We start from the raw sequence: 18,217 nt of genomic DNA, 5'->3' as shown, positions 1-18,217 counted from the left end.
TCCACTGAACCCCTGGCCTACTAAAGCGTGGTCGCGGGTGCACGTAGATTTTGTGGGCCCATTCATGGGCAAAATGTTCCTCGTAGTTGTAGATGTATTTTCAAAGTGGATCGAATGCACCATTTTAAACTCGACCACAACCCTCACCACTGTGGAGAGCCTCGCAATCATGTTTGCAACGCACGGAATTCCTGACATATTGGTCAGTGACAATGGTCCGTGCTTCACCAGCGTAGAATTCCAAGACTTTATAATTGACCACGGCATAATCATGTCAAGACGGCACCGTTCAAGCCAGCCTCCAACGGCCAGGCGGAGAGAGCAGTGCAAATCATTAAACAAGGCATGCTTAAAATCGAAGGTCCCACGCTGAAGGGTTGCCTGTCGCGACTGCTGCTGGCATACAGATCTCGTCCGCACTCATTGACTGAGATCCCCCCCCCCCCGCGCAACTGTTGATGAAAAGGAGGCTCTCATTAATCCTCCAGACATGCACGAAATCGTTGAGGCAAAGCGCCGTAAGCTGACTGAGTACCATGACAGAAATTCGAGGGGGAGATGGAATGAGATAGGGGACAAAGTGTTTGTGCTAAACTATGGCAGGGGTCCCAAATGGCTTGCAGGGACAGTAACAGGTAAGGAAGGAAACAGGCTACTGGTAGTACAAATGGACAATGGCCAAACCTGCCGGAGGCAAGTAGACCAAGTCAAAAGTAGATTTACCAACAACACTGCAGAACCAGAGGCAGACTACAATGTGGAACTCACATCACACCTGATGGACAGGCAGAGGGAACAACCTGAGGAAAGGGCAATCCCAACAGACAGCCCAGGCGAGATACCAGCAATCACACTGAAAGAACAACAGGCACCAAGGCAAACAACTGAACCACAACTAAGACACTCCACGCGAGAGCGTAGACCACCTGAGAGACTGAATCTATAAAGACAATAAGACCTTGGGGGAGGGTGATGTCATGTATCTCACACTACTGTACATAACTGTATCTTACCATACTATACATGACTTTAACCAGAGATGACCTGTAACCACAAGCTTACCTTACCACCAGGGGTGCACTTGCAGGAGATACTGGATACCTGTCCCAGACTGGAAAATAAGGACAGGTCTCAGGCAAGTGTGGCATTCGAGAGCTGTGTAATAAAGATGTACGTTCTGAGTGACCTTGACTTCAGTATGTGCCTCGTGTGAGTCTGTACTGAGGGGACAGGACTTTACACAGGGGAAGGAGCAGGAAAGAGAGGGGTAGGGAAAAGAGAGAGTGGAAAGAGTGAGAGAGGGGGAAGAGGAGAGAGGGAGGGGAAGGGGAGAGAGAGGGGGTAGAGGAGAGAGGGGGATAGAGTGGGTATAGAGGGAGAAGGGGAGAGAGGGGGGAATGGGCAAGAGGGGGAGGGAAGAGTCTGATGGGAAAGGGGACAGCGAGAGCGAGGGAAGGAAGAAAGGGAGGTGGGAGGGGGTGAGAAGAGTGGAGACAGGGGAGGGGAAGGAGAGAGTGGGGGAGAAAATTAAAAAGGAGAGGAGAAGGCTTGAGCGACAGTGGAAGGGGAGAGAGGGGGGAAGTGGAGAGACAGAGAGGGAAGGGGAGAGGGAGGGGAAGCAGAGAGAGAGGGGAAAGGGGAGAGAGTGAAGTGTGAAGGAGAGAGAAGGTGGAAGGGGAGAGAGACAGGGGGAAGAGGTGAGATAGGGGAAGGAGAGAGGGGGAAGGAGAGAGAGAGGGCGAAGGAGCGAGGGAGAGAGGAGAAAATGGGTAGAGGAGAGAGAGGGAACAGGTGAGAGAGAGGAAGATGTGTGCGAGAGGGGGAAGGGGAAAGAGTGGGAGGGGAACGGGAGAGTTTGGGGAAGGGGAGAGAGAGGGGAAGGGGAGAGAGAGGTGAAGGGAAGAGAGTGGGGAAGGGGAGAGAGAAGGGAAGGGGAGAGAGAGGGGAAGGGCAGAGAGTGGGGAAGGGGAGAGAGAGGGGAAGGGCAGAGAGTGGGGAAGGGGAGAGAGAGGGGAAGGGGAGAGAGTGGGGAAGGGGAGAGAGAGTGGGGAAGGGGAGAGAGAGGGGAAGGGGAGAGAGTGAGGAAGGGAAGAGAGTGGGGAAGGTGAGAGAGTGGGGAAGGGAAGAGAGAGGGGAATAAGTGAGAAAAGTAGCGGGGAAAGCGAGAGAGCGGGAACGAGTAAAAAGAGGCAGAATGTGTAGTGATGGGGAATGTATGGAGAGAGAGAGAAGGGAAAAGGAGGCGATAGGAGAGCGAGAGACAAGAACAGGAAAGCCTGTTGTTCCAGGCTTGGTTTAATATTTATAATTAAAGTCTTTGTTAATTGACCGTGAATTTAAATACTGAGCTAATCCCAGTGAGATTTGAACCCACGACCACTGGTTTACTAGACCAGTGCTCTAACCCCTGAACTATGGAGCCACTTGCTCTGGGAAAGACAGGGGAAGGAGCAGGAAAGAGAGGGGAAGGGAAAAGACAGACTGGAAGAAGTGAGAGAGAGGGGGAAGGGGAGACAGGGAGGAAGAGAGGGGGTAAGGGGAGAGAGTGTGTGGAAGGGAGGGAGATAGTGGATGGAGTGAGAGAGGGAAGGGGAGAGAGGGGGAATGAGTGGTTAGCAGACAGAGGGGTTGGGGAGAGAAGTAAGATAGAGGAGGAAGGAGAGAGAGGGGAAGTAGTGGGGAGCGAATGAAAGTAGAGAGGGAAGGGGAGAGAGAGGGTGAGGCAAGGGAGGGGGAAGGAGCGAGAAGGGAATGAGTGAAAAACGGGGAAAGTGAGATAGGGGTAAAAAGATGTAGAACAGGAAGGGGACATGGTGTGTGGAAGGGAGGGAGAGAGTGCTCGAGAGACGAGAAGAGAGCCAGTTGTTCCAGGGTCAGTCTCGGAGCTGTTTAATATTTATAATTAAAGCCCTTGTTAATTGACAGTGAATTTAATACTGAGCTAATTTTAAGTCGGCCCCAGGGAGATCTGAACTCACAACTCCTGGTTTGTAACACCAGAGCTCTAACCCTTGAGCTATGAAGCCACCAACTCTGGGAAAGACTGGGAAGGAGCAGGAAAGAGAGGGGAAGGGAAAAGAGAGAGTGAAAGGAGTGAGAGAGAGGGGGAAGGGGAGAGAGAGAGAAGGGGAGAGATAGCAAGGGAAGGGGAGAGGGAGAGGGGCACGGGAGAGAGTGGGGATAGAGTGAGAGAGAGGGAAGGGGAGACAGCGAGGAAGAGAGGGAAAGAGAGGGAGGGGATGAAGAGAGAGAGTGTGGAAGGGGGTGGAGAGAGAGGGGTTGAAGTGGGAAAGAGGGTAATGGGAGAGAGCGGAAGGGGAGAGAAAGGGGAAGGAGTGAGAGAGAGGGGGAATGGGAGAGAGAGGGAGGAAGCGGAAAGAGATGCTAAGGGGAGAGAGGGGGAAGGAGTGAGAGAGAGAGGGGGAGGGGAGAGAGAGGGTGAGCCAAGGGAGGGGGAAGGAGCGAGAAGGGAATGAGTGACAGATGGGGAAAGCGAGAGAGTGGGAAAGGAAGAGAGGGGTAAAAAGCTGTAGAACGGGACGTGATGGGGAAGGGAGAGTGAGATTTGGAAGGGGAGAGAGAGTGCAAGAGAGACGCGAAGAGGAGAGGGGGAACATAAGAACATAAGAATTAGGAACAGGAGCAGGCCATCTAGCCCCTCGAGCCTGCTCCGCCATTCAATAAGATCATGGCTGATCTGGCCGTTGTCTCAGCTCCACTTACCCGCCCGCTCCCCGTAACCCTTAATTCCCTTATTGGTTAAAAATCTATCTATCTGTGACTTGAATGCATTGAATGAGCTAGCCTCAACTGCTTCCTTGGGCAGAGAATTCCACAGATCCACAACACTCTGGGAGAAGAAATTCCTTCTCAACTCGGTTTTAAATTGGCTCCCCCGTAATTTGAGGCTGTGCCCCCGAGTTCTAGTCTCCCCGACCAGTGGAAACAACCTCTCTGCCTCTATCCTGTCTCTCCATTTCATTATTTCAAATGTTTCTATGAGATCACACCTCATCCTTCTGAACTCCAACAAGTGAAGACACAGACTACTCAATCTATCATCATAAGGTAACCCCCTCATCTCCGGAGTCAACCAAGTGAATCGTCTCTGTACCCCGTCCAAAGCTAGTATATCCTTCCTGAAGGAAGGTGACCAAAACTACACGCAGTACTCCAGGTGCGGCCTCACCAATACACTGCACAGCTGGGTGTGAGGGGAGCCTGTTGTTGCAGGGTTGGTCTCGGAGCTGTTTAATATTTATAATTAAAGCCCTTGTTAATTGACAGTGAATTTCAATACTGAGCTAATTTTGAGTAGGCCCCAGTGAGACTTGAACTCACGACCCCTGGTTTACTAGACCAGTGCTCTAACCCCTGAGCTATGGAGCCACCTGTATTGGGAACGACAGGAGAAGGAGCAGGAAAGAGAGGGGAAGGGAAAAGAGAGAGTGGAAGGAGGGAGAGAGGGTGAAGGGGAAAGAGAGAGGGGAAGGAGTGAGAGAGAGCGGGAAGGGGCGACAGGGAGGAAGAGAGAGGGGAAGGGAGAGACAGAGGGGGAAAGGAAAGAGGGGGTAAGGGGAGAGAGTGTGTGGAAGAGAGGGAGAGAGGGGATGGAGTGAGAGAGGGAAGGGGAGAGAGGGTGAAGGAGTGGTTAGTGGACAGAAGGGTTGGGGAGAGAAGGAAGATCGACGAGGAAGGAGAGTGAGGGGAAGGAGTGGGGAGCGAATGAAAGTAGAGAGGGAAGGGGAGCGAGAGGGGAAGGAGAGAGGGTGAGGCGAGGGATGGGGAAGGAGGGCGAGGGGAATGAGTGAAAGATGGGGAAAGCGAGCTCGGGGTAAAAAGATGTAGAACAGGAAGGGGACAGAGTGTGTGGAAGGGAGGGAGAGAGTGCTCGAGAGACGAGAAGAGAGCCAGTTGTTCCATGGTCAGTCTCGGAGCTGTTTAATAATTATAATTAAAGCCCTTGTTAATTGACAGTGAATTTAACAATGAGCTAATGTTGAGTAGGCCCCAGTGAGATCTGAACTCACAACTCCTGGTTTGTAACACCAGAGCTCTAACCCTTGAGCTATGAAGCCACCAACTCTGGGAACGACCGGGAAGGAGCAGGAAAGAGAGGGGAAGGGAAAAGAGAGAGTGAAAGGAGTGAGAGAGAGGGGGAAGGGGAGAGAGAGGGAAGGGGAGAGATAGCAAGGGAAGGGGAGAGGGAGAGCAGCACGGGAGAGAGTGGGGATAGAGGGAAGGGGAGACAGCGAGGAAGAGAGGGAAAGAGAGGGAGGGGATGAAGAGAGAGAGTGTGGAAGGGGGTGGAGAGAGAGGGGTTGAAGTGGGAAAGAGGGTAATGGGAGAGAGCGGAAGGGGAGAGAAAGGGGAAGGAGTGAGAGAGAGGGGGAATGGGAGAGAGAGGGAGGAAGCGGAAAGAGATGCTAAGGGGAGAGAGGGGGAAGGAGTGAGAGAGAGAGGGGGAGGGGAGAGAGAGGGAGAGAACCTGAAAGGAAAGGGAAAAGAAAGAGACAGGAGGGAGGGAAAAGGGCGAAGAGAGTGGGAGGAATGAGAGACGGGTATTTAAATAATAAATTAGGCCCCAGTGAGATTTGAACTCACGACCCCTGGTTTACTAGACCAGTGCTCTAACCCCTGAGCTACGGAGCCACCTGTTCGGGTAAAGACAGGGGAAGAAGCAGGAAAGATAGGGGAAGGGAAAAGAGAGAGTGGAGGGAGTGAGAGAGAGGGGGAAGGGGAGAGAGTGCCGATGGAGTGAGCGAGGGAAGGTGAGATGGAGGAAGAGAGAGTGCTTTGGGAGAGAGAGGGAGGGGAAGGAGTGAGAGAGAGGAGAGAGGAAAAGAGAGGAGGAGGGGGAGAGCAGGAAGGGGAGAGAAAGGGGAAGGAGTGAGAGAGAGGGGGAATGGGAGAGAGAGGGAGGAAGCGGAAAGATATGCTAAGGGGAGAGAGGGGGAAGGAGTGAGAGAGAGAGGGGGAGGGGAGAGAGAGGGAGAGAACCTGAAAGGAAAGGGAAAAGAAAGAGACAGGAGGGAGGGAAAAGGGCGAAGAGAGTGGGAGGAATGAGAGACGGGTATTTAAATAATAAATTAGGCCCCAGCGAGATTTGAACTCACGACCCCTGGTTTACTAGACCAGTGCTCTAACCCCTGAGCTATGGAGCCACCTGTATTGGGAACGACAGGAGAAGGAGCAGGAAAGAGAGGGGAAGGGAAAAGAGAGAGTGGAAGGAGGGAGAGAGGGTGAAGGGGAAAGAGAGAGGGGAAGGAGTGAGAGAGAGCGGGAAGGGGCGACAGGGAGGAAGAGAGAGGGGAAGGGAGAGACAGAGGGGGAAAGGAAAGAGGGGGTAAGGGGAGAGAGTGTGTGGAAGAGAGGGAGAGAGGGGATGGAGTGAGAGAGGGAAGGGGAGAGAGGGTGAAGGAGTGGTTAGTGGACAGAAGGGTTGGGGAGAGAAGGAAGATCGACGAGGAAGGAGAGTGAGGGGAAGGAGTGGGGAGCGAATGAAAGTAGAGAGGGAAGGGGAGCGAGAGGGGAAGGAGAGAGGGTGAGGCGAGGGATGGGGAAGGAGGGCGAGGGGAATGAGTGAAAGATGGGGAAAGGGAGCTCGGGGTAAAAAGATGTAGAACAGGAAGGGGACAGAGTGTGTGGAAGGGAGGGAGAGAGTGCTCGAGAGACGAGAAGAGAGCCAGTTGTTCCAGGGTCAGTCTCGGAGCTGTTTAATAATTATAATTAAAGCCCTTGTTAATTGACAGTGAATTTAATAATGAGCTAATGTTGAGTAGGTCCCAGTGAGATCTGAACTCACAACTCCTGGTTTGTAACACCAGAGCTCTAACCCTTGAGCTATGAAGCCACCAACTCTGGGAACGACCGGGAAGGAGCAGGAAAGAGAGGGGAAGGGAAAAGAGAGAGTGAAAGGAGTGAGAGAGAGGGGGAAGGGGAGAGAGAGGGAAGGGGAGAGATAGCAAGGGAAGGGGAGAGGGAGAGCAGCACGGGAGAGAGTGGGGATAGAGGGAAGGGGAGACAGCGAGGAAGAGAGGGAAAGAGAGGGAGGGGATGAAGAGAGAGAGTGTGGAAGGGGGTGGAGAGAGAGGGGTTGAAGTGGGAAAGAGGGTAATGGGAGAGAGCGGAAGGGGAGAGAAAGGGGAAGGAGTGAGAGAGAGGGGGAATGGGAGAGAGAGGGAGGAAGCGGAAAGAGATGCTAAGGGGAGAGAGGGGGAAGGAGTGAGAGAGAGAGGGGGAGGGGAGAGAGAGGGAGAGAACCTGAAAGGAAAGGGAAAAGAAAGAGACAGGAGGGAGGGAAAAGGGCGAAGAGAGTGGGAGGAATGAGAGACGGGTATTTAAATAATAAATTAGGCCCCAGTGAGATTTGAACTCACGACCCCTGGTTTACTAGACCAGTGTTCTAACCCCTGAGCTACGGAGCCACCTGTTCGGGTAAAGACAGGGGAAGAAGCAGGAAAGATAGGGGAAGGGAAAAGAGAGAGTGGAGGGAGTGAGAGAGAGGGGGAAGGGGAGAGAGTGCCGATGGAGTGAGCGAGGGAAGGTGAGATGGAGGAAGAGAGAGTGCTTTGGGAGAGAGAGGGAGGGGAAGGAGTGAGAGAGAGGAGAGAGGAAAAGAGAGGAGGAGGGGGAGAGCAGGAAGGGGAGAGAAAGGGGAAGGAGTGAGAGAGAGGGGGAATGGGAGAGAGAGGGAGGAAGCGGAAAGAGATGCTAAGGGGAGAGAGGGGGAAGGAGTGAGAGAGAGAGGGGGAGGGGAGAGAGAGGGAGAGAACCTGAAAGGAAAGGGAAAAGAAAGAGACAGGAGGGAGGGAAAAGGGCGAAGAGAGTGGGAGGAATGAGAGACGGGTATTTAAATAATAAATTAGGCCCCAGCGAGATTTGAACTCACGACCCCTGGTTTACTAGACCAGTGCTCTAACCCCTGAGCTACGGAGCCACCTGTTCGGGTAAAGACAGGGGAAGAAGCAGGAAAGATAGGGGAAGGGAAAAGAGAGAGTGGAGGGAGTGAGAGAGAGGGGGAAGGGGAGAGAGTGCCGATGGAGTGAGCGAGGGAAGGTGAGACGGAGGAAGAGAGAGTGCTTTGGGAGAGAGAGGGAGGGGAAGGAGTGAGAGAGAGGAGAGAGGAAAAGAGAGGAGGAGGGGGAGAGCAGGAAGGGGGAGCAAGAGGGGAAGGGGAAAAGAGAGGGGAAGGGGAGAGAGAGAGGGGAAGGGGAGAGAGAGGGAAGGAGTGAGGAAAGAATGAAAGTAGAGAGGGGAAGGAGAAAGGGGGAAAGAGAGAGGGTGAGGGGTGGGAGGGGGAAGGGGGAGAAGGGAATGAGTGAGAGACGGGGAAAGCGAGATAGTGGGAAAGGGAGAGAGAGGTAAAAAGATGTAGAACGGGTCGTGATGGGGAAGGGAGAGAGAGATTTGGAAGGGGAGAGAGAGTGTAAAAGAGACGAGAAGAGGAGAGGGGGAAGGGTGTGAGGGGAGCCTGTTGTTCCAGGGTCAGTCTCAGAGCTGTTTAATATTTATAATTAAAGCCCCTGTTAATTGACGGTGAATTTAAATGCTGAGCTAATTTTGAGTAGGCCCCAGTGAGATTTGAACTCACAACCCCTGGGGACAGGGAGGAAGAGAGAGGGGAAGGGGAGAGAGAGGTTGAGATGGGAAAGAGAGGGAGGGAGGGGGAGAGAGTGGCGAATGAGTGAGAGAGAGGGGGAAGGAGAGAGTGGGGAGGGGAGAGAGTGGGGAGGGAGGAAGAAAGGGAGAGAGGGGGGAATGGGCCAGAGGGGGAGGGGGAGAGTCTGATGGGAAAGGGGAGAGCGAGAGCGAGGGAAGGAGAGAAAGGGAGGTGGGAGGGGGCCAAAAAAGTGGAGACAGGAGAGGGGAGAGAGAGTGTGGGAAGGGGAGAGAGAGTGAGAGAGAGGGGGAAGGGAAGAGAGAGGGGGTAGGTGAGAGGGGGGAAGGGATGAGAGAGAGAGGGGGTTGGAGAGGGGGAAGGGGGAGAGAGGGATGGGGAAGGGGAGAGAGGGTGGAGGGGAGGCAGCGAGGAAGAGAGGGAGGTGGGGAAAGAGAGGGAAGGGATGGACACAGAGAGAGTGTGGGAGGGAAAGGAGTGGGAGGGGGGAGAGCGAAAGGGGAAGGAGTAAGAGAGTGGGGGAAGGGGAGAGAGTGGGGAGAGGCTGGGTAGGGGAGAGAGTGGGGAAGGAGTAAGAGAGTGGGGGAAGGGTAGAGAGGGGGGAGATACTGGGTAGGGGAGAAAGTGGGGAAGGAGTGAGAGACGGGGAAAGGGAGACAGGGAGGGAGAGAGAGGGAGGGAAAGGTAAGCAAGAGGGGAAGGGGTGAGAGAGAGGAGAGAGGAAAAGAGAGGGGGAGCAGGAGAGCGGGAAGGGGGGAGTGAGAGGGGAAGGGGTAAAGAAAGGGGAAGGGGAGAAAGAGGGAAGATAGAGGAGGAAGGAGAGAGAGGGGAGGAGTGGGGAGTGAATGAAAATAGAGAGAAGAAGGGAAGAGTGTGAGGAGAGGGAGGGGGAAGGGAATGAGTGAGAGACGGGAAAAGTGAGTGTAATGTCTGTAAGCTTGTAATGTTTGTAGCTCCATACTGTGGATGTGGACGTATTGTGTACTGCAACTGCAGAGTTAATAATAAACAGAACCAGGCAGATTTCCGGAGACTTCCGACAGAGCTGCCTGCCATGTTAGGAAGCTGCGTGTGAATATATCACATTTGGCAGCGAGATGGGATTTTTCGGATGATTTGAAGCTTAAATTTTGTTGGTGAAGGATTCAGCCAGCCGACAGAGTGACTTTGGAAGGTTCTGTCTTTGGAAAAAGCTGCAATAATCCGAGGTAAAATACAGCACACGGTGTGAACAGCTAGAGATTAAAATGGCTGGTGTAATCGGACATTTAGGAGAATATAGACACGGCCGGGAACGTTTTAAAGCGTATATGGATCAACTACAAATGTATTTCACTGCAAATAACATAATCGAAGTTCCAGACAGTGCAGTCCAGAACCGGGCTGTGTTGGAACGTAAGAAAGTGATCTTCTTATCAGAGGCAGGTCCGACATTATACAAAAACCTTGTAAATCTGCTTGTGGCTGACGAGCCAAAGGACACAACGCTTAAAGAGATTTTAACGAAACTGGAGCAGCACTATAACCCCAAACCGTTAGAAATTGCTGAAAGCTATCATTTCGGGATTCGGAATCAAAAGGCTGATGAAAATATCAGTGATTACATCGTAGCATTAAAAAAGCTATCGATGCACTGTAATTTTGGAAACTTTCAAAACCGCGCATTACGGGATCGTTTTGTTTGTGGGGTGAAAAATGATGCGATCAGAAGGAAGTTATTGACGACAGATGACTTGACTTTTGAGATTGCTTGTCAGACAGCGAAGTCGATGGGCATGGCCGAACAATATTCCCGAGAATTAAATAATAATTACGGTCGTCAGTCAACCGAGGTAAATCACCTGCACGATCAAGGTAAAAGACAGTTGGGGCCCAAAGTCTCAGAAACTGCAAATTCTAACAGAGTGTCGAAGTCGTGCTATAGGTGCCTGGGACAACACATTGCTCAAAGTTGTCCATACGTGAAGGCAGAGTGTTTCTTCTGCAAAAAGACTGGGCATCTTGCAAAGGCATGCCGACTGAAGGGCAAACCAGTTTTTAAAGCTATGAGTCCAGCGTTCAAAGCTATGATAGAAATCCCAAGAGACTACATAGCATGGAAGAACAACAACAGGACAAGGAGATGTTCGAGTTACATGTCATCAGGAGCACGAGGTTAACGGACAGCGATTCGGGAAGCATCAAAAGCCACATAGATGTTACGGGATTCAAGATACCAATGGAAATTGACACGGGTGCATCCGTGAGTGTAGTACCGGAGTCACTGTACCTCGACAATTTCCAACTGGAGAAATCCAAGATAGAGCTGCGAGGCTACTCGGGAGAGAAAATTCCTGTGGTAGGTCGTATCACCGTACCGGTGAAATATAAAGATCAATTTCAGAACTTGCCTCTAATAGTAGTGAAAGGAGACAAGCCTGCTTTACTCGGAAGAAATTGGTTGAGCTCACTGAAGCCGGATTGGAGTGAGATTTTCTGTGTGGAAGCAAGATTTTCATCAACGGATGAGGTTATCAAGCAGTATCCGAAGGTGTTCTGTGAAATGGGCAGTCCGATCCAAGGCTTCAAGGCGAGTGTCAGGGTACAGAAGGACGCTAGATCAGTTTAATTACAAGCCACGTTCCGTACCATATGCACTCAAGGAGAAAGTTGAGCAAGAACTCAAAAGGCTAGAGACTGAGAACATTATTTGTAAGATAGATTGATGTATATTGGGCTACACCATTGTTGTTGTACCTAAGTCTGATGGTAAGGTAAGATTGTGTGGTGATTATAAGGTAACCGTAAACCAGGTTCTAGAGGGTAATGTCCCCAATACATTGCCGAATATAGAAGATTTGTTCACAACACTGACAGGTGGTCAGATCTTCTCAAAACTGGATCTAACGAATGCCTACTTACAGCTTGAACTAGATGAAGAGTCCAAGTCATGTTTGACTATAAATACTCATCTCGGCCCATATCAATTTAATAGGTTACCGTTTGGAGTGTCTTCCGCCCCTGTCATATTCCAAGGGGTAATGAACCAGGTTTTGTAAAGGTATTGAAGGGGTAGTATGTTATTTGGATGACATACTAATTTCAGCATCAAATAGGCAAATTCATAATAATACAGAAACATAGAAACATAGAAAATAGGTGCAGGAGCCGGCCATTCGGCCCTTCGAGCCTGCACCGCCATTCAATGAGTTCATGACTGAACATGCAACTTCAGTACCCCATTCCTGCTTTCTCGCCGTACCCCTTGACTACATCTAACTCCATTTTGAATATATTTAGTGAATTCACCTTAATAACCTCACATTTCTCCACATTATTCTTCATCTGCCATGCATTTGCCCACTCACCTAACCTATCCAAGTCACTCTGCAGCCTCATAGCATCCTCCTCGCAGGTCATACTGCCACCCAACTTAGTGTCATCCGCAAATTTGGAGATACTACATTTAATTCTCTCGTCTAAATCATTAATGTACAATGTAAACAGCTGGGGCCCCAGCACAGAACCTTGCGGTACCCCACTAGTCACTGCCTGCCATTCTGAAAAGTACCCATTTACTCCTACTCTTTGCTTCCTGTCTGCCAACCAGTTCTCAATCCACGTCAGCACATTACCCCAATCCCATGTGCTTTAACATTGCACATTAATCTCTTGTGTGGGACCTTGTCGAAAGCCTTCTGAAAGTCCAAATATACCACATCAACTGGTTCTCCCTTGTCCACTCTACTGGAAACATCCTCAAAAAATTCCAGAAGATTTGTCAAGCATGCTTTCCATTTCACAAATCCATGCTGACTTGGACCTATCATGTCACCTCTTTCCAAATGGGCTGCTATGACATCCTTAATAATTGATTCCATCATTTTACCCACTACCGATGTCAGGCTGACCGGTCTATAATTCCCTGTTTTCTCTCTCCCTCCTTTTTTAAAAAGTGGGGTTACATTGACTACACTCCACTCCATAGGAACTGATCCAGAGTCTATGGAATGTTGGAAAATGACTGTCAATGCATTCGCTATTTCCAAGGCCACCTCCTTAAGTACTCTGGGATGCAGTCCATCAGGCCCTGGGGATTTATCGGCCTTCAATCCCATAAATTTCCCCAACACAATTTCCCGACTAATAAGGATTTCCCTCAGTTCCTCCTTCTTACTAGACTCATTACTAAAACATTGAATGAAGTCCTCAAACAGCTAGAGAAGCACAGAGTGCGAGTGTCTGCTCGTAAGTGTGAGTTATTTAAAAACTCAGTTGAGTACTTAGGGTACAGAGTAGACAAAGATGGCTTACATCCAACCATGGAAAAATTGGATGCAATTTGAAATGCACCCACTACCAAGGTGTGGCAAAGGCTACATATTGATTTTGCTGAGTTAGAAGGACAACAATTGTTCATTGTGATTGATAGCCATTCGAAGTGGGTTGAGGTGTTTCCAATGTGGAAAATAACAACAAGTAAAACAGTGGACATTTTATGAAAATTATTTTCTTCATTTGGCTTCGCTGAAGAAATTGTTTCAGATAATGGACCACAATTTCGTTCAGAAGAATTTGCACAATTCACGAGCAAAAATGGTGTGAAACATACCAAGGTTCCACCACACCACCCTGCTTCGAATGGTGCAGCAGAGTGCACTGTAAAAATTGTAAAACGTGCCTTCATAAAACAAATGTTAGATCCAAATCCAAGGAAACGACAATTGTCATTGGATCACAAATTGGCAAATTTTTTGATTACATATCGAAATACTCCTCACACAACCACTGGTAGAACACCAGCAGAGTTGTTTCTCCAATGACAGCCATGAACCAGATTCTCGTTGTTAAAGCCAAATTTGGCACAGTCCGTCGAAGAGACACAATTAAAACAGAAAGAGAATCATGATAGAGGTAGAGTAAAAGAGAGAAATGTGAAATTAAACCAGAAGGTGAGAGTGAAGAACCATCACCATAAATGGTTAAAGTGATTACCAGGAAGAGTGGTGAAGATATGTGGTCCTCGCACATATTTGGTAAAGATGTTTGATAATGGACAGGTTAGGTTTGTCCATATTGATCATATTTTACCTACAGACATTGAAGGAGTTGAAGGTGGGAATGATTCAATTATTTCTGACTCATCAGATAGTTTTGATACACCAGTAGCAAATCCTAAATCCAATGGACTGGAAACAAATCCAGGAGAGAATCAGAATGAAAGTCTGAGTCCGAGTCAGGAAAACAAAGAGCCTGACGTTAGAGTGAGTTCAAATGAAAATCAAGGAAATTCCGTGGAGGAAAACGTTCCTCAGGATGAGCCTCGAATGAGTGTGAAATCGACACCATGTTTGGAAGGTCCTGTTCGAGAGCGAAGGGATCCTCTTCGAAATGGAAAACAAGTGGTAAAGTTAAATTTGTAAATATGGGAAAAATAATAAGTTTATATCCTGTGTTATGTATAAACATGAAAGTTATGTATGATGTTTGTTATAATTACTTCTTCATTAAGGAGGGAGAAGTGTAATGTCTGTAAGCTTGTAAGGTTTGTAGCGCCACACTCTGGATGTGGACGTATTGCGTACTGCAACTGCATAGTTACTAATAAACAGAACCAGGCAGATTTCCGGAGGCTTCCGAGCGTGCTGCCTGCCATGTTGGAAGCTGTGTGTGCTTGTGCTCTGTAAATATATCACAGTGAGATAGCGGAAAAGGGAGAGAGGGGTAAAAAGACAAAGGCAGATGGAGAGATGGTGCAACTGAGACGAGAAAAGAACTTGTTGTTTCAGGGTTGGTCTCAGTGCAGTTTAATGTTTATTATTAAAGCCCTTGTTAATTGACAGTGACTTTAAATACTGAGCTAATTTAGAATGGACCCCAGTGAGATTTGAAACCACGATCTTGGTTTACTAGACCAGTGCTCTAACCCCTGAGTTATGGAGCCACCTGCCCGAGGCTGTGGGTCATTCCCCAGTTAGTGCTGTGTGTTTGAAGAATGCGGAGGGGTCAGTGAAACGCTCAGATTGTGTCTCATCCCCCAGACTCCTGCCTCCACCTCTTCAATATTCGCCTCTCAACATCGATATATCGTGTCTTTCACGTGATAAAACATCCCAAGGCAACTCAGTCACACTCTGGCCCAATCTCTCTGTCTCTCTGTCTCTCTGTCTCACTCCCTCTGTCTCTCTATCACTTTCTCTCTGTCGCTCACTGTCTCTCGAGCCGGAAGGAGTTCGAGAGGGGCAAGGAGAAAGTCAGAAGGGAAAGGAGAGAGAGAGAGAGGGAGGAGAGAGATTGAGGAGTGAGTGGAGAGAGAGGAGCGGAGAATGGGGAGGGGAGAAAGCGGGGGAAAGGGACAGGGAGAGGGAAGGAGTGAGTGAGAGGGGGAAGGGGAGAGAGAGAGAGAGAGGGAAGGAGAGAGAGAGGAGCGTATCAGTAGTTGTTATTACATCGATAGTCCACTAGGTGGGGCTCTATTAGAGGACGAGAGAGGGAAGGGGAGAGTGAGGGGAAGGAGTGAGAGAGAGGGAAGGGGAGAGTGAGGGGAAGGAGTGAGAGAGAGGGAAGGGGAGAGTGACGGGAAGGAGTGAGAGAGAGATGGAAGGGGAGAGTGAGGCGAATGAGTGAGAGAGAGGGAAGGGGAGAGTGAGGGGAAGGAGTGAGAGAGAGACGGGGAAGAGGAGAGACAGAGGGAACAACAACAATAATGTATATTTATACAGCGCCTTTAACGTAGTGAAACGTCCCAAGGTGCTCCACAGGAGGATTATGCGATAAAAATTAGTGCAGGTGGGGGGGCGGTTTTAAGGAGTGTCTTGAAGGAGGAAAGAGAGATAGAGAGGCGGAGAGGTTTAGGGAGGGAGTTCCAGAGCTTGGGGCCCAGGCAACAGAAGGCCCGGCCAGCGATGGTGGAGCGATTATAATCAGGGATGGTCAGAGGGCAGAATTAGAGGAGTGCAGACATCTCAGGGGGTTGTGGGGCTGGAAGAGATTACAGAGATAGGGGGGGTGTAGCGGCTGGAGGAGGTTACAGAGATAGGGAGGGGCGTAGGGGCTTGGGGAGGTTACAGAGATAGGGAGGGATGTAGTGGCTTGGGGAGGTTACAGAGATAGGGAGGGGTGTAGGGCTGGAGAAGGTTACAGAGATAGGGAGGGCTATAGGTGCAGGAAGAGGTTACAAAGATAGGGAGGGGTGTAGGGGCTGGATGAGGTTACAGAGATAGTGAGCAGTGTAGGGGCTGGAGGGGGTTACAGAGATAGGGAGGGTTGTAGTGGCTGGAAGAGGTTACAGAGATAGTGAGGGGTGTAAGGGCTGGAGGAGGTTACAGAGATAGGGTGGGGTGTCGTGGCTGGAGGAGGTTACAGAGATAGGGAGGGGTGTAGGGGCTGGAGTAGGTTACGGAGATAGGGAGGGGGTGTAGAGGCTGGAGAAGATTACAGAGATAGGGAGGGGTGTAGGGGCTGGAAGAGGTTACGGAGATGGGGAGGGGCGAGGGTCCATGGAGGGATTTGAAAACAAGGATGAGAATTTTGAAATCGAGTCGTTGCTTAACCAGGATTCAATGTCGGTCGGCGAGCACAGTGGGTGAGGGGTGAGCAGGACTCGGTGCGAGTTAGGACACGGGTCAGCGAGCACAGGGGGTGATGGGTGAGCGGGACTCGTTGCGAGTTAGGACACGGGACAGCAAGCACAGAGGGTGATGGGTGAGCAGGACTTGGTGCGAGTTAGGACACGGGGCAGTGAGCACAGGGGGTGATGGGTGAGCGGGACTCGGTGCGAGTTAGGACATGGGACAGCGAGCACAGTGGGTGATAGGTGAGCGGGACTCGGTGCGAGTTAGGACACGGGGCAGTGAGCACAGGGGGTGATGGGTGAATGGGACTCGGTGCGAGTTAGGACACGGGGCAGTGAGCACAGGGGGTGATGGGTGAGTGGGACTCGGTGCGAGTTAGGACATGGGGCAGCCGAATTTTGGATCACCTCTAGTTTATGTCGGGCAGAATGTGGGAAGGAGTGAGAGAGAGAATCAGAGAATCATAAACATTTACAGCACGGAAGGAGGCCATTTCGGCCCATTGTGTCCGCGCCGGCCGACCAAGAGTTACCCAGCCTCATCCCACTTTCCAGCTCTCAGTCCGTAGCCCTGTAGGTTACGGAACTTCAAGTGCACATCCAAGTAGTTTTTAAATGTGGTGAGGGTTTCTGCCTCTACCACCCTTTCAGGCAGTGAGTTCCAGACCCCCCCCCCCCACCTTCTGGGTGAAGACATTTCCCCTCAAATCCCCTCTAAACCTCCCCCCAATTACTTTAAATCTATGCCCACCGGTTGTTGACCCCTCTGCTAAGGGGAAATAGGTCCTTCCTATCCACTGTATCCAGGCCTCTCATAATTTTATACACCTCAATTAAATCTCCCCTCAGCCTCCTCTGTTCCCAGGAAAACAACCCCAGCCTATCCAATCTTTCCTCATAGCTAAAATTTTCCAGTCCTGGCAACATCCTGGTAAATCTCCTCTGCATCCTCTCCAGTGCAATCACTATTGTTAACATGGAGGTGGGGCCCGAATAATCATTGTTGGTGATTCATCTCTGAACATTGACAGAATCTTACAGCACACAAGGAGGGCCATTCAGCCAATCGTGTCTGTGCCGGCACTGTGAGAGAGATTAGTGCTTGGAAGTTGTAAAAGGAGAGAGAGAGGGGAATGAGTGGGAGAGGGAATGGGAGAGAAAGGGGGAAGGAGTCAGCCAGAGGGGAATGGGAGAGAGCGGAATGGGAGAGAGCGAGAGGGGGAGGGGAGAGAAATGGGAAGTCGAGAGAGGGAGGAGGCAGGGGAGAGAGAAAGGAAGGGGAGAGGGAGGGAGCAGGGGAGAATCTGAAAAGAAAGGCAAAAGAGTGAGAGAGAGGAGGGAGGAGAGGGGAAGGGGAGAGAGAGGGAAAGGGGAGAGAGATGGGAAGTCGAGAGAGGGAGGAGGCAGGGGAGAGAGAAAGGAAGGGGAGAGAGAGGGAGCAGGGGAGAATCTGAAAAGAAAGGCAAAAGAGGGAGAGAGAGGAGTGAGGGGAGGGAGCGGAAGGAGAGAGAGGGGAAGGGGAGAGATAGATGGAGAAAGTGAGATCGCGGGAAAGTGAGAGAGGAGCTAAAAAAAAATGTAGAACGAGTCGTGATCTGGAAAGCAGAGAGACAAGGAAAGGCGTGAGGGGAACTTGTTGTTTCAGGGTCAATCTCAGAGCTGTTTAATCTTTATAATTAAAGCCCTTGTTAATTGACAGTGAATTTAAGTACTGAGCTAATTTTGAGTAGGCTCCACTGAGATGTGAACCCATGGCCCCTGTTTTACCAGACCAGTGCTCTAACCCCTGAGCTATGGAGCCACCTGCCCCGGGCTGTGCGTCATTCCCCAGAGCGAGAGGGGGAGGGGAGAGAGATGGGAAGTCGAAAGAGGGAGGAGGCAGGGGAGAGAGAAAGGGGACGGGGAGAGAGGGAGAAGGGGAGAATCTGAAAGGAAAGGGAAAAGAAATAGAGAGAGGAGGGAGGGGAAGAAAGGGAGCGGAGAAGGAGGAGGGAGAGGGAGAGTGGAAAGGCAGAGTCGGAAGGGGAGAGAGTGGGACGGGAAGA

At 50.6% G+C, this 18,217-nt stretch overlaps 6 non-coding genes across 6 annotated transcripts; all 6 read right to left on the bottom strand.

The window, feature by feature from the left end:
- Positions 1 to 2,349: 2,349 nt before the first annotated feature.
- trnat-agu (transfer RNA threonine (anticodon AGU)) lies at positions 2,350 to 2,422 on the bottom strand. Its single transcript has one exon. It is a non-coding gene; the product is annotated as a tRNA-Thr (tRNA).
- A 1,894-nt stretch (positions 2,423 to 4,316) lies between these two features.
- On the bottom strand, positions 4,317 to 4,389 carry trnat-agu (transfer RNA threonine (anticodon AGU)). Its single transcript has one exon. It is a non-coding gene; the product is annotated as a tRNA-Thr (tRNA).
- Positions 4,390 to 5,579: 1,190 nt separating this feature from the next.
- Positions 5,580 to 5,652, bottom strand: trnat-agu (transfer RNA threonine (anticodon AGU)). The gene has a single exon. It is a non-coding gene; the product is annotated as a tRNA-Thr (tRNA).
- A 439-nt stretch (positions 5,653 to 6,091) lies between these two features.
- trnat-agu (transfer RNA threonine (anticodon AGU)) lies at positions 6,092 to 6,164 on the bottom strand. The gene has a single exon. It is a non-coding gene; the product is annotated as a tRNA-Thr (tRNA).
- A 1,190-nt stretch (positions 6,165 to 7,354) lies between these two features.
- Positions 7,355 to 7,427, bottom strand: trnat-agu (transfer RNA threonine (anticodon AGU)). Its single transcript has one exon. It is a non-coding gene; the product is annotated as a tRNA-Thr (tRNA).
- A 439-nt stretch (positions 7,428 to 7,866) lies between these two features.
- On the bottom strand, positions 7,867 to 7,939 carry trnat-agu (transfer RNA threonine (anticodon AGU)). Its single transcript has one exon. It is a non-coding gene; the product is annotated as a tRNA-Thr (tRNA).
- Positions 7,940 to 18,217: the final 10,278 nt, after the last annotated feature.

This window comes from Pristiophorus japonicus, unplaced genomic scaffold (genome assembly GCF_044704955.1).
Source record: "Pristiophorus japonicus isolate sPriJap1 unplaced genomic scaffold, sPriJap1.hap1 HAP1_SCAFFOLD_1268, whole genome shotgun sequence".
In the NCBI taxonomy this organism is placed as follows: domain Eukaryota; kingdom Metazoa; phylum Chordata; class Chondrichthyes; family Pristiophoridae; genus Pristiophorus; species Pristiophorus japonicus.
Note: the sequence above shows the minus strand (reverse complement) of the source record. Positions and strands in the feature narration are given on the sequence as shown.